At 42.6% G+C, this 13,087-nt stretch overlaps 1 protein-coding gene across 1 annotated transcript in view; it reads left to right on the plus strand.

Moving 5' to 3' along the window:
* MCTP2 (multiple C2 and transmembrane domain containing 2) overlaps positions 1–13,087 on the plus strand; it is a 184,648-nt gene that overhangs the window by 9,720 nt on the left and 161,841 nt on the right. The gene's annotated exons all lie outside the window — the stretch shown is intronic.

Genomic DNA, 13,087 nt, shown 5'->3' on the forward strand with positions numbered 1-13,087 from the left:
AAGGATGTGTATGAGTGGATGAAGCACAATAGGATTATTATAATACTCCTTACCAGAGGAACTAGCTTCAGTTTTACCTGCCTGCTCCTCGGGTCTTTTGCAACCTGGTAGAATGGCTTTGTTGGGAATGGAGAGCATCAAGAACTGAGATGCCTAAGAGCTGACATGCCTAACAGCTGCTCTGCTTGGGGTAGGATCTTTCTGTAAGTGTGGGAGTTACTTCACTTTTTCACTTCGTGTCATTGTGGGGAACTGATCAACCAATGGTTCCTTTAGGCTGGAAAAATAAGGAAGTTACCAACAGAGATGTTGTGCAGTAACCTCTAAACACAAGTAGCGGTGACAACATCTGGACTGTTTTTAATACATAGATCAATAAATTAATGAGACACCACTGCCAAGGATCTCTAGTGATCTTAATTAGTGTTAATAGCTTTACAGGAGATTTTAAGCCTGATAAGCATTGAAGACAATTTCACTATATAGGTCTTGGATCTGTGTTGTCTTCTAGTATATAAGCAGTGTAACTATACTGAATTGCGCTTCTGGAAAAGAAGAATGGAGCCAACACAGTTTCAGGATATTTTCAGTAATACCTTATTGAGTTTTTATAGAACCCTACTGGTTTCCTTCCTCTTAAACACTTCAAGATTTTCTTCCATAAAGGGTTGGTTTGAAAGCTAAAAAATATTCAGGAGGGAGAAGGTGGCGAAGCAGCCAAAGGTGTGTGATAAATTAATGTAGTTACCCAGGTTTGCACTTTATCTCAGAAAGATTCCATTTGTACGTGCTGTGAATGCATTCTTATGTGGTAATAATGGCAGTATAGTATCAATGCAAACAGAGATGGACACATAAGCACCAGCTGAGATGTATACTATTTCTGCATTGATGTGCTGCATTGTCACATATGTTTCCATGCTGGTAAAATGGGGCTTTCATGCTATTTTTATTCCAGACTTTCCTTTCACGGGACAGTTGTTCAACTTCCCACTCCCTCTCTTCTCCTCCTTTTCACCTCTGACTGCACTCCACATGTGCTCGGGTATTGCTGGGAACATCCAAAATCACACTAGCAGGACAGGTATAGAAGGAAAGGGGTTGTTGTTTTCTTACACCTCTTTTTCATACAAACCTTCAACTTCTACTCTGGTTGCTCCAACCAACCATTTCTCCTTACTGAAGGACTCAGTCTGGCAACTTCAATCTGCTGAAATTTCTGCTGGTAAAATAATTAACCAGACTTCTTGTGTTGGCCCATGCTTCTGGGTCTTCCCCATTGGGCAGTCCTCAGTCGCAGTGAATTTTTTTCCTTTAAAGCCCCATATACCTTGCCCTGTTCAATCCATGCTTTTAATCCCAGTCTTATCCACTTACTTTGATTTTCTGCTCCTTTATTTGAGCTGAAAGTAACAGCTCTTCATTTCACTGTGTGCCAGTCATCCAAGTTCTTAAGGGACCATTACAGTAAGACATGCCATCCTCCTGAAGCAGAGGTGTGGCAGTGGTTTCTGTTGCTCATCCATACCTTTGTACAGACGTTTACTGAGCAAGGACCTCTCTGTGAAGGAGATAATTGTCAAAAAATCAGCAAAAAGGACCCGTGGTTGTCATCTTCAGGCTTTGATGTCTCCTGTGATTCTCAGTAATTTAAGTAATGTATATAGCAGTTTCTTCACAAATTAGTTTGGGGTACACATTTATGGCCAAAAGTCAAGTCAAGTCAAAACCAGGAGAGATTAACGGATCAAATGTGCAATAGCATAATGTACTTATAGACTGACTCCTTTGCAATCACATTCAGATAGAAGTTTTGTGAAAGGCCTGTAACATCTGGGGAGCCCCACCTACCTACAGCAGATGCTGTTTCCTCCCACTTGTGTTTTTATACACTCTAATAAGGACACTGAAAACACTCAAACTATGGAAGAAAATATTGTTTTTTTCTTTAGATTTAAGATAAACATCATTCAGCCACAGCAGCTTTCAACTTTTGTTTCCTTTTGTTTTGTCTCTTGCTTAAAGCAATAAGAATAAAGCACGCTGTCTCAGTTGGGCATTTCCTGACTCAGTACCAAACAAAACACAGCAGTGACTTTCTGTCGGCAGTTACTAGAAGCACAGAAGTGCCCTTGCACTAGGTGCAGAATGTTCACAGCTAGATGCATGTTGTCTACAGAGCAGCCTGGCTGGAAGCACATACACTGGAAAAGACTTCACAGCAATGTTCGTAATTCAGTCAGTGATAAAACGATGACTGCACTTCTGTGTCAGATTCCCAAATCATGTCAGGTTCATTCAGGGTGGTTTGAAGACCATCCAGGCTTTGGTTGCACGGTTTAGAGGAAGCAAATGCTGTACCAGTGTTGTCAGTGGATGCTGTTGTGCACCGTTGCCCTTTTACAAGACTGACTTTGTATTCCTCCAGGTGTTTATTTTGCTTTTTGATAATACTGTACAAAGACTCAGCTGCTCACATTTTTATTAATCTTAAACTCCATCTTTCCTCATCCTGATGTCCTGGTTAGAATTTCATAGTCAGAGATCGAGGTAGCTTGAACTGTGCTTTGTTAGAAGCATTACCACCTTAGATAAGAGACACAACGTCTCAGTGTTGTATCGACTTCTCAGTGGCTTTTCAAGCAAATGCTTCTGTAGAGCACTTGGTTGACACAAACAGTTCTGCATAACAGAAAAGAGGTGGGATTTTTTTGGTAGATTTACTGTGCTGCAGTAGTAACACCTTCTGAGGCGTTCTGTTTCAGCATTCATTTCTCTACTTACTGGAAGAAAGGATTAGACAATAGAGTAACTACAGTATTCTGTAAATATTTGGTGAAGATGGGCAAGTCTTAAGCCAACATCTTTGACTTCGTTAGGAAACAGGACAATGACTTTTCTCTGGAAGGGATTACAGTAAGTCCAGAGATTGGACTGAAAAGGTGGAAGGGAGATGTGTTTTCTGTTTGCTCACTTCACTGAAGGACACAGCCTCTTTTTAAGCTTAAGTTTTGACAGTATATGGGACCTGCAGTGTGAAGAGACTGGCTGTGTGTCTAAAAAAAATCCTATGCCATCTGTCATTCCTTCCATTCTCTGCATATTTGAGTAGGAGAACACAATACGTGTTTCTTCAGTGTAAGTTCAGCTCCTTTATTCAAAGCCACCCTCAGATGGAGTGAGATTGTTTTTAACTGTTGTGTACTGAACCCACTGGAAGTGTACTACAGTAATGTAATTTGTTTCCTTTCATTCTTTGCAGACAAAGATTCCCTTGGTAAGCTATAACAAGTGCATGGGATAGTTTCTGTAAAATGCCTTTTCTTCCTTCTCTTTATGTTGCCTTTGGCGATTTCAAACCTTCAGAGACAGCTGCAGCCTGTACTACTGAAGCAAGACTTTAATTGAGCACACCAGCATCCAAATATGATATCCTGTGCTGCTCACTGATTAATTTTTAACCACCCTGGCTATCTCATGAAAGGCAGGCATTCTGGAAATACACAGGTATTTTTCATCTAGGTTTCTGCTTCTGTTTTTCCGGTGTGAACTCATCTGTTCTGCTGTGATAAATAGGAAGGGGGTAAATGGACAACTTAAATCTAGACAGAGAATTTCATGCTGGTCAAAACAAGATTTTATTCCATTTTTCCCACAGCCTCGAGGATTAGAATTGGAGGGGGAGAAAAAGCATTTCTATTAAAGAAGTCATTTTATCAAAAACTGGAGGAGGTTGAGTTCTGCTGCTCAGACTGCTTATAGCTATGGGATTTGTTTAATTTAGAGGAGGATCTTGACACTGACTCCTTTATAGAATATGGAGACATGGAGTCAGGCACTGTTTCAAATTCTCCCAGTGCTGCTGTTCTAGTTTGCTGGTCTTACCCACCCAGCAAGTTCATTAACTCAGGCTTGTCTTGCTCTCCTGAAAGTTTTCTTGAGAACTGTTGAAAGGTTTTGTATTTGTTCCACTGTGGAATGAAAATCAAGTGTCAAAATCATGATGCGTGGGGCTTAGGGGTTCTTTTTCCTTTAATGGAATAAGATGGCTGTTTTCAATCTGCCTCCATGTATACTGAAATGACTCTCAATTCAAATTGCTTTAACCAAGAGGAAGATGATTTAGTTTGGGCATCTGTTCCCTGCAACCTGCCTGGCAAAGAAATATTGTCAGGTAGAGCTTGCCTCATTTAAATGCCATTATTCCAAGGACTTGCTCAATCTTTGTATCCTGAACTGGGAGAGAGACCACAGAGAGTGGAAAGATGGATGGCAGGCTTGGATGAATGCCCCAGTTAGATTCTCTGTATTAGATTGTCGTGCTTTTCCTGGCCCAGACACTAACATCTAACACATTTTTAATACTATTGCCTGTTGAGATTCTATTAGAAAATGATTCAGAGTCTGGAAAGTTGGGAGTGTTGGGGGGAGGGAGGGGGCAATGAGGAATTAATTCCCTAGAAATAATACAGTCATTGTGTGTACACACAATCCAATATGTAACTCAGGTTTTTATAACCTCTCTGCCATCCTGTACACTAGCTTTTTAAAATTGCAGTCACACTCATTATAAAATAAATACCTAATGCGACTGATTCTCAAAACAGTTTGTAATTTAGATTCCTATTGGAAATAAAAGTAATGACCTGCAATAGCTCATTAGTGGCCCCGCAAAACATTTATTATTTCTTTTCTCTTTGTCTTCTTCCTCGTTTTCTCCTGTTTGCTAAAAGACAGGAGCTTAAAGGTTTAGACTACCTTCAGAGCTATCCATGTCTAATGACCCATGAAAGTGCACATATGATTCCTGAGCAAGAAAATCATCGTTCCCTGGTGTTTTAAAGGGTTTAAATGTGTTCATGGAGCAGTCCATGAGGAAGCTAGGTGTTCCAGATAATTCTAAGGAAGTGTTTTATATTTATGCCCAGGAGACTTTTAAAAATTGTTTTGAAATATCAGATATTGAGCAGATCGAGAAGTCCCAAAAAAGAAGAACATGGACACTTTGGAGTTTAAGCCCAGGTTGTTTCTAATGATTCCCCATTGCTACACCATCATGGCAAAGCTGTGTTTGCCTCCACCTTGCTTGGTGATGATGCACAAGGAGAGGATTCCCGACTCCTCTATGCCCTACACCAGCTTCCCCTTACAGCTAATGCATAAGTACCAAACATTCTTGGTTACTGGTGCACATCAGTGCAGCTCATCTCTTCTGGATAAAGAAGATGCAGCATCTGCTGTGCAGATGATCCTTGGATTGCTGAGGGAAATGACGCATGGGAGACAACATGGTGGGGCTGCAGCGAGGCTCTGCATTGCTTTGTGCCAGGAGCAGGACTTCATGAGCACTCTAGATTCGTGTTATCATTACTCAGCCTTAATTACATGCTGCCTGAAGCCCTCAGTCCTCCACTATCACTCTTATTGTCTCCTCTATGATGGCTCATGCAGCAGCATTGGCTGTTAGCGTGATCGTGCAGAACGTTCTTGCCACCAAAACCGTTGTAGCAAAAGGTATGTGGGACGAAACCTCCTGTATGCCACATGGATCCAGCATGCTCTGCTGCAGAGGAAGTGAGCCTTATTCGTGCTTAGTTTCTCTCTACGTTAGTAATTTTTCCTCATTTAGCAATCAAGACTCATGATGAGCACTGATGGGGCAGGACTTAATGCAAACATCTTTAGAAGAGAATATAAAGCACTGTTTGCCTGCAGTCTTTTATAAGTGTATACCAGAAGTTTCACTGGCTATTATGTATGTGAAGGGATTATTCTGGCAGCATATGCGTGAATTAAAACCTGGTAACATTCTTAAAAGTGGTATCTATTGTTGGAACTTGGGTTCTTTTGTAAATATTTTGTACAGTAATTCTGTAGAAACTGATTTTTCCGTTGGAAGATCAGGTCTCTTCTATGGAATTGCTTCGAGCAGGTTTCTACAGAGCAGAGTGCTCTTATGAGCCACCAGCATTGTGGCTGTGAGCTGGCTTGCTAATGCTTATCTTAGGTCATTAAGAATCCTTCTCCTTCAATATGTGTTCTGGTGTGTCAGAGTTCATCCTTGCTGGTTGGCTTCGTGTTAGATGTGATGCTAATCTCTTTCTCCACACTCCCCTTCGGAATGAGATTGTTCTCACTTTATTCATTATAAACTGACTACACAGTACCACCTGCTGATGGGCCAGCATCACAAACCTGGCTTTTATTATTGCTTTGTCAAAGGCTGACTTGTCTGTGACAGCCTCGGTCCTTAGGAAGGGGCATGTGTTAGAGGCAGGAATGCTCTCATGTTCGTGCAGTGATCAAAACTCTCTCATCTGCTACCACTTAGCAGAAGGATAGTGCTGTGTCGGAAGGAGACTTGGGCTTTGGAAGTAAGGCTGAATAGTCTCCATTTTTTAAGGCCTAAAGGGCAGGAAAAAAGAGCATAAGCCATCAGACCTAAGGCTATGCTCATTTACATCAGGATTTCTATAGGCCCTGTGTACGGACAAAGACTGGTAATCATCTGAGTCTACTTCTGTCACACGTCCCAAGGCTCTGAAATGAAGTATTTGAGTATTGAGGTCATTATATTTCATTAGTCTTCATTAACACGAGAGCTGATCTTGGTGTGCTCTCTTATTTCAAAAGCTTTTACCACTTGAGGCACAAAACTCCTTATCCTCCCCAAAATTCAGAAAGTTTGTTAGTGTAATCTCAAGAAATAGTTCTGTGCCATTATGAGAGCCATTCAGTGAAACATCAACTATGATTTCAGTTGATTCTAAACCCGTCACTCACCCAGGAAAGTTCCAGTAACTTCTGGCCTAATAAAGGTTCTCAGGGTCTGTCCCTTTCTAGGGAACAAAATCAGTGGAATCACAGCCAGATAACTGTCAAAGAATGAACGTAAAGCCAAGAAAAAGAGAAGACAGAGCCAGAATTTGGTATTTTGCAAATCCAGATTCTCAGCTCCTTCAATTATGTATTGTACAATTAAGAACAGTTAGTCCTATGTCCAATAAAACATGATAATTTTCAGGAACTTCCTTTTTCCCCAGTTTGCAGGGTTTTCTCTCTCCATTTTTTTGTTTTTAATTATCATTATTTCTCTTTTAAGATGTGAAATCCTCTGCGTCTGGGCTTTGCTTTAGGAAGGCCTGTTTTCTTCTTTTCATGTCAACAGGACAGAGTTCCATTTGTTCAACATCTGCACAGGACAACATCTGGAGCCTCAGGAAATTCAGCTGCTCTGTGTATGACGCTTAAATGAAATTACTTTTTCATGCACTTCAGAGGAGTATCAAGAGCATCTCTCTGACCAAACAGGGCCTTTTGTTCTCCTCCAGCAAGTGTTTCTCATTAAAAATGTCATCTCCCTAACAAATTGCTTCATTGCCTCTGCAGCTGGGGTTATTGTTTTCATGGTTTTGTACTTGTGTGATTCTCTAAGGGAGCAGAAAGCGAGGGGAAGTGTGGCTTGATATCTTCTCCATTTGCCCTGCGAGAACCGTGCTTTGATTGGGCACCTTCTGCAGAGTACATGCAGTCCTCCATAGCAGCAAGCAACCTTGCAATAAACCTCACCTAGCAGCATCCATCTGAAAGAGCTCTGTAATTCCAGTGAAGAACAGCTTAGAAAATGTCAAAAGTTCAGAAAACATTCTGCAGGCAGGATACCATTTAAACCCCAAACATAGAAACTCACTTTTCCCCCCTCACCTCTCACTTCCCAGCTTGGATTGCCTACTTTGTCCATTTGAAAAACACAGCTTTTTTTTTTTTTTTTTCCAGCTGGAATATTTTTTCAGGCAAAATCTAAAACTCACAGAATAATTCAGGTTGGATGAGACTTGTGGAGGTCACCTAGAGAAGCCCACACCCAAAGGTAGTCAGTCTTGAAGTGTAATTTCAGTGGCTCATTATAAATAATCTAGAGACTACATCTCCTTTGCATAAGTGGTCGCTATGTGGTAACACACCATCTGCTTCACCTGATATCTCTGATTTGTAGGTGGCTACAAATTGCTCTGTAGTAATTTCAGCCACGTGAACTTGCTGGGTGATCGCTTTGTACTTTGCTTGTTGCCTGTTTCCCCGGTTCCAGTGCTAGTCTCACAGCATTTGCAGCTTTTCACATAGCGTTGATTCTTGGAGTTATGTATTTTCCTGAGAATGCAAGTTTTTGGCTTTTCAAATGGCAGGAGCTACAGAGAAAGAATGAGAAAAAAGGTATCATAAACCTTGAATGTAAGTAACTCCCCCTCAGATTTAGAATTCACCACAAATCCCATTGTTATTTAGGCATTCTGATGGTGCTTGGTGCTTCAGCTTGTCACTCCAGTTTCTCCCTTGTTTGTAGATGAATGACAAGTCATAGAATCACAGAATCATTAAGGTTGGAAAAGGCCACTAAGATCATCTAGTCCAACCAGTTGCAAGATTTTCCACTTTTGCTAAGTGATTCCTTAATGGAGCAGCTTCTAGGTTTATTCCTCTACTCCATCAGGGACAAAAGCAGCCGTTTGGCTCACAAACCACAACAGTTATCTTTTGGCACTGCTGATTTTGCCATGTCACCTCTCCTCCTCCCGTTCCAGTTCCACCCAATGGAAAACGTTTCCCTGTGTTAAACACAACACCAGGCAGCTGTCTGTGTGGCAGATATAGCAGAAACGTTGGGCACCACACTGTGGAAAACAAGCACGTAACAGTTGTAAATACGTATATACATATGTATATATCGATGTGAAATGGTGCTAGAGCCCACAGTCTGTAATTTGTGGGTGACCTTTAGCTACATGAGGATAAACAGTTACAAATGAGGACCTCTGGTCTTGGCTGTTGTAACCTATTTTCTTACTTCTGTTAGTAAATAAAAAACCATGTATATCCATGGGGCTTTTAGTGTAACATTTGGCTTAGATTTAAGCTGGGATAGCTGAACAAAGTGGAAAACTAAACAAATAAATGAGATTATCCTACCATGTTTTGTTTTGTGGAATCAGGTTCTGAAATAAACAAAGCCAGTGAGATACTTTAAGGTATGTAAGAGAGATGTGCTATTCCCATAGTGAATTCTACTCTCTGAATTAGCTATTTGTGCTATTAGGAACTGTTTCTTCTGTTTATTTTGCTACGAGATCATGTTTCCACTGGAACCAAGCAGCATGTAAAACTTGTGATTTTCAGGGGCCCTTTAGTGATGAAGCTGGTGATGGGAAGGCCACTTCTTGCAGCGTTGGCTGTGACCAGAAGGTGAGCTCCAAGCTTCAGGGTGTTCAAGGACATTTGGGTTTGATAAAAACAAGTAAAGGCTATTTGTGATGGGGATGTGCACAGCAATTCAGAAATAGGACAAATAATGGGTAGATCATCTTAATGGATAGATCATTAAGCACCTGCCCAGTGATAGTAATTCCTTGAGAGCAAAAGGCAGGGAAAACTAGAAGATGTAGCACCCAAAAGCTATAAATCCCCTTAGCCTTTGTCTTCCCTTCTCTAATTAAATGTGCAAGCGAGAGTTTTGTCCATGTTATTTGTTCATCACCACACAGAGAAGTATTTGTTCTTCAGCATATAGGATCTTCCATGACCTACGGAGCCATTGGCCCTCTGTGCTCCTCATTTTTTCCAGATTAATTTCAGTGGGTTAATTTCTTTGGTAGTTTCACATTGCTGCTGAGCTGTGGCCCATCTGTCTTTTGCTTTGAAGATGGGATGTTCTTGTCACAACAGAGAATAAATGTTAGGCTTCATGAATTCATCAACCCATTTGTTTCAAGCTTCTCCTCAGCAAAGGTAGCAAAATGAAAAATCCTAACCGAAACAAAAGCAAAAACCCTGTTAGCCCAGCTGTATGTGGATGTCCTTTCTTTCATCTCTCTTTCATCCCTTCTTCATCTCCACAGAAACTCATTTAAAATCTCTGCTTCATCATCTGAGCTATACCATACACACTCGATCTCAAGGTCAGTTATTTATTTCCTGTTTCTTCAGAGTACTTGCCCTAGTCAATCCCTGCCACATTTGATCTTCTTCTTACCAGCCAGACACTTAAGGCTTTGCTATTTGCTTCTATTAAGCTCAGGAATGCCTTTTGCAAGCTTTGCACAAATATCCTGAGCCTAGTGAATGCAGTAAACAGATTTCATAGACTTCTTAATTCCTCTTCCTTCTCAATTGGACTTTTCTGCTTTCACTTTTGCAAAGCAAGTTCTTTGGTGTAATATGGCACCTTGGAGAAGACTCAAGTTATCAACTCAGCTTCTCTATAGAGGAAGGATGAAGAATGGAAATAATTCTACATCCCGTGGTCTCTGATTTTAGCACCTGTAAGACTAGAAACCTTGTTTGGTGATGGGAAGGTGTGTTCCTGAGAGCATGTTCTAGAATTGTAGAATTAGAGAATGGCTTGTGTTGGAAGGGGACTTACAGATCATGGAGATCCAACCCCACTTCCATGGGCTGGTGGCCCCACACCAGCTCAGGCTGCACAGGGCCACATCCAGCCTGGCCTTGAGCACCTCCAGGGAAGGGGCATCCACAGCTTCTCTGGGCAGCCTGTGCCTGTGACTTTACAGGGTAAAGCACTGCCAGGACCATGGAATGGATATTTAGGGAGATAGACAGGATTGCCACTGGCAGCAGAATCTAAGTGTGAGTGCAGCTGTACAGGCAATCTCAACCGATGCCAAGAGAGCCAGTAAAGCCTTGGGGAAAACCATAGCTAAAGCAGTGATGATTTTGGAGATGTCTAAAAGATGTGCATTGTGTGAATCGTGAAGGAGAGAAGAGTTATGAACATGAGATTTTAGCTTTTTAGTTTTGGGAGCAACAAGCCTAAGGGGCCAGGTTTGAGTGTTTGGGCCCTGAAAGGAGATGTAGTGGAAAAAACCTGGAGCACAGCTCTGAGATCAGCAGCCGCCAGCCAAGGGCTTGTGAGAAGGCACTGTGATACACTCCAGATCCCGTCTGTTAGTGCTGCCTGGAGTGCAGGTTACTGTTTTGCCTTCTGCAAATCCTCATGCACCGCACTAAACCCAAGGGCTCTTTACACAGCTATGATATAGAAATCAATCTTCGCAAAGAGTCCCTTTTCTGCACACTCCCCAGTCTCGCCTCATCTCCCGTGAAGGTTTAAGGAACTCTGCAGACTCCTCAAACATTTCCCATCGGTATTTTCTTATAGTGAATTTCCTGATGGTTTATCCTTCTTGTTATCGCAGCGATATAATATCTTAGTGTTCCTCACACACACACAAATAAACCGCAAAAGCAAGGTTAGGATGTCTCTGGTTCTTGTCTTTTTTATGGCTAAAGAGATCTCTGTCCTTCAGATGTGGGGAGATGGTGAAGCTGTGGATGTCATCCTGCCCATGATGGAAAAGGGGAAGGGTTTTCACTGTTTCCCAAAGGTGCTCTAACTGGATTTGTCTCATTTCCGCTGCAGGTTTCTTCCACAGCTGGATCTCCTCAGCTGGGAGGCTTTGTCTTGTGCTTTCACACTTTGTTTTGAGCTTTGCAATCTATGCTGTTGCAAGGAGGCACGTCCAGTGTGCGGTCGGAGAGCAGGTTTGCAGTGGGCACTGCACTAATTACAGCAAAGATTAGCCCTAACGAGCTCAGCTCAGAGAGACAAACCCAGAGCAGGTGGGGGTCGAGGCTGGTTGGTGAGGGTCAGGCAAAGGAGCGTGTCACAGTGCACACCAAGGGAGCCCTTGGCTTCACATTACACTTGCCTTGAGATGCTGTGTCTGGATCGCAGGCACTGCACACAGCCCCATTACAGACACGGCTGGGGATTACAGGTGCCTTTCCTCAGTTATTGAAGTTGTGTCATTTCTGTTCCTTTGTTTTTAATATACCTTTCTCATGCAAGATTCATTATTCTGGCTTTCATACTTAAATCCCGGTCCCTGAAGAGGTGGGAAATCTCATTTCCAGGAATTTGTGGCTGTCTCAGTAAATTCTTAAGAGCTCACTGAGATTAAGGATGGCTGCATGCCCCACCTCTACCCTTTCATTCTCTGTCAGTAAACCCAGCACTCAATCAGACAAGGTGCTCCCACAGAGCCACTGGGCATAAAATGGGGCTCAGCCATTCAGCTGGAGCCTCGTGGGAGCAGCACCAAGCACTGTGGATGCGAAGTTCATCCTTCCCCTTGGGGGCTTCAGCACTCTGCCCTGCTGTCCAAAGCCAGTGATTTATATCTGCTTTATAACTGGTTTCGCAGAGTCGCTTATTAAAAACAGCCTCCCTTATGCTCTGTTTCCTCTCCTGCTGTCCGTTTGACCCAGAGGGTGACTGCAGCTTTCCTGCTCCCCAAACCCTGGCTCCAGAAGTCCCTCCCCGCTGTCCCTTCCATGTCCCCACATCGCCCAGCCCCACCTCAGAGCTGGTTCCTTGGCTTTGGCAGCACACCTTGTTCCACGAGGTGTTTCGTTTGCTGATGGGTGAGCGAATTGAGTCAGAGTTTAGTTTGGATAAGCTCCCATAAATTGTAATGCTTGACTGTAGGTTATCCAAACTGTACGATCCTCTCGAGACTCTAAATTGGCTTGGAAGATCCAGGCTTCTTTCTGAGATTTTGGCACTTCCTGATCCAAATAGCATGGCAATGGGCTCTTGCATTAGAGGTCAGCATTTCTGCTTCTTGTTTCAGCTGGATCCTGCGAAACGTGTGAGCAAGCAAACAGGCTGATTAGACTCAGGCTGGGAGGGAGAGTGACAGGGCTCGGGCACGCATGGTCACTGTTTGTAGATTGACATTGGATAAAGGACTGGAGAGAGTATCTTTTGGCACACAAACAGCTCTAGCATCTCAGTGCGCTTGTCCAGGGGTAAGCCTAGATGGAGGAGTGATGCTGCACAAAGATGGCCTGTGGAGCTTTGTTCAAAACCGAAAAAATCCCAATCCCAAAGACAATGCAAATGAAGCTGCAAATGTCAGATTAAACCATATTATTACTTGCAAGCCAACCCATCCTAAAACCTTCTGTATACTAACAGCTGTAGTATCACGGCTAACACAGTATCGTGCCTGCAGCCAAAATGAGCAGTGGACACAGGGGGAAAAGTGGGGTGTGAGCAGCTGAGCCGGCC

Source organism: Meleagris gallopavo, chromosome 12 (genome assembly GCF_905368555.1).
Source record: "Meleagris gallopavo chromosome 12, MGAL_WU_HG_1.1, whole genome shotgun sequence".
NCBI lineage: Eukaryota > Metazoa > Chordata > Aves > Galliformes > Phasianidae > Meleagris > Meleagris gallopavo.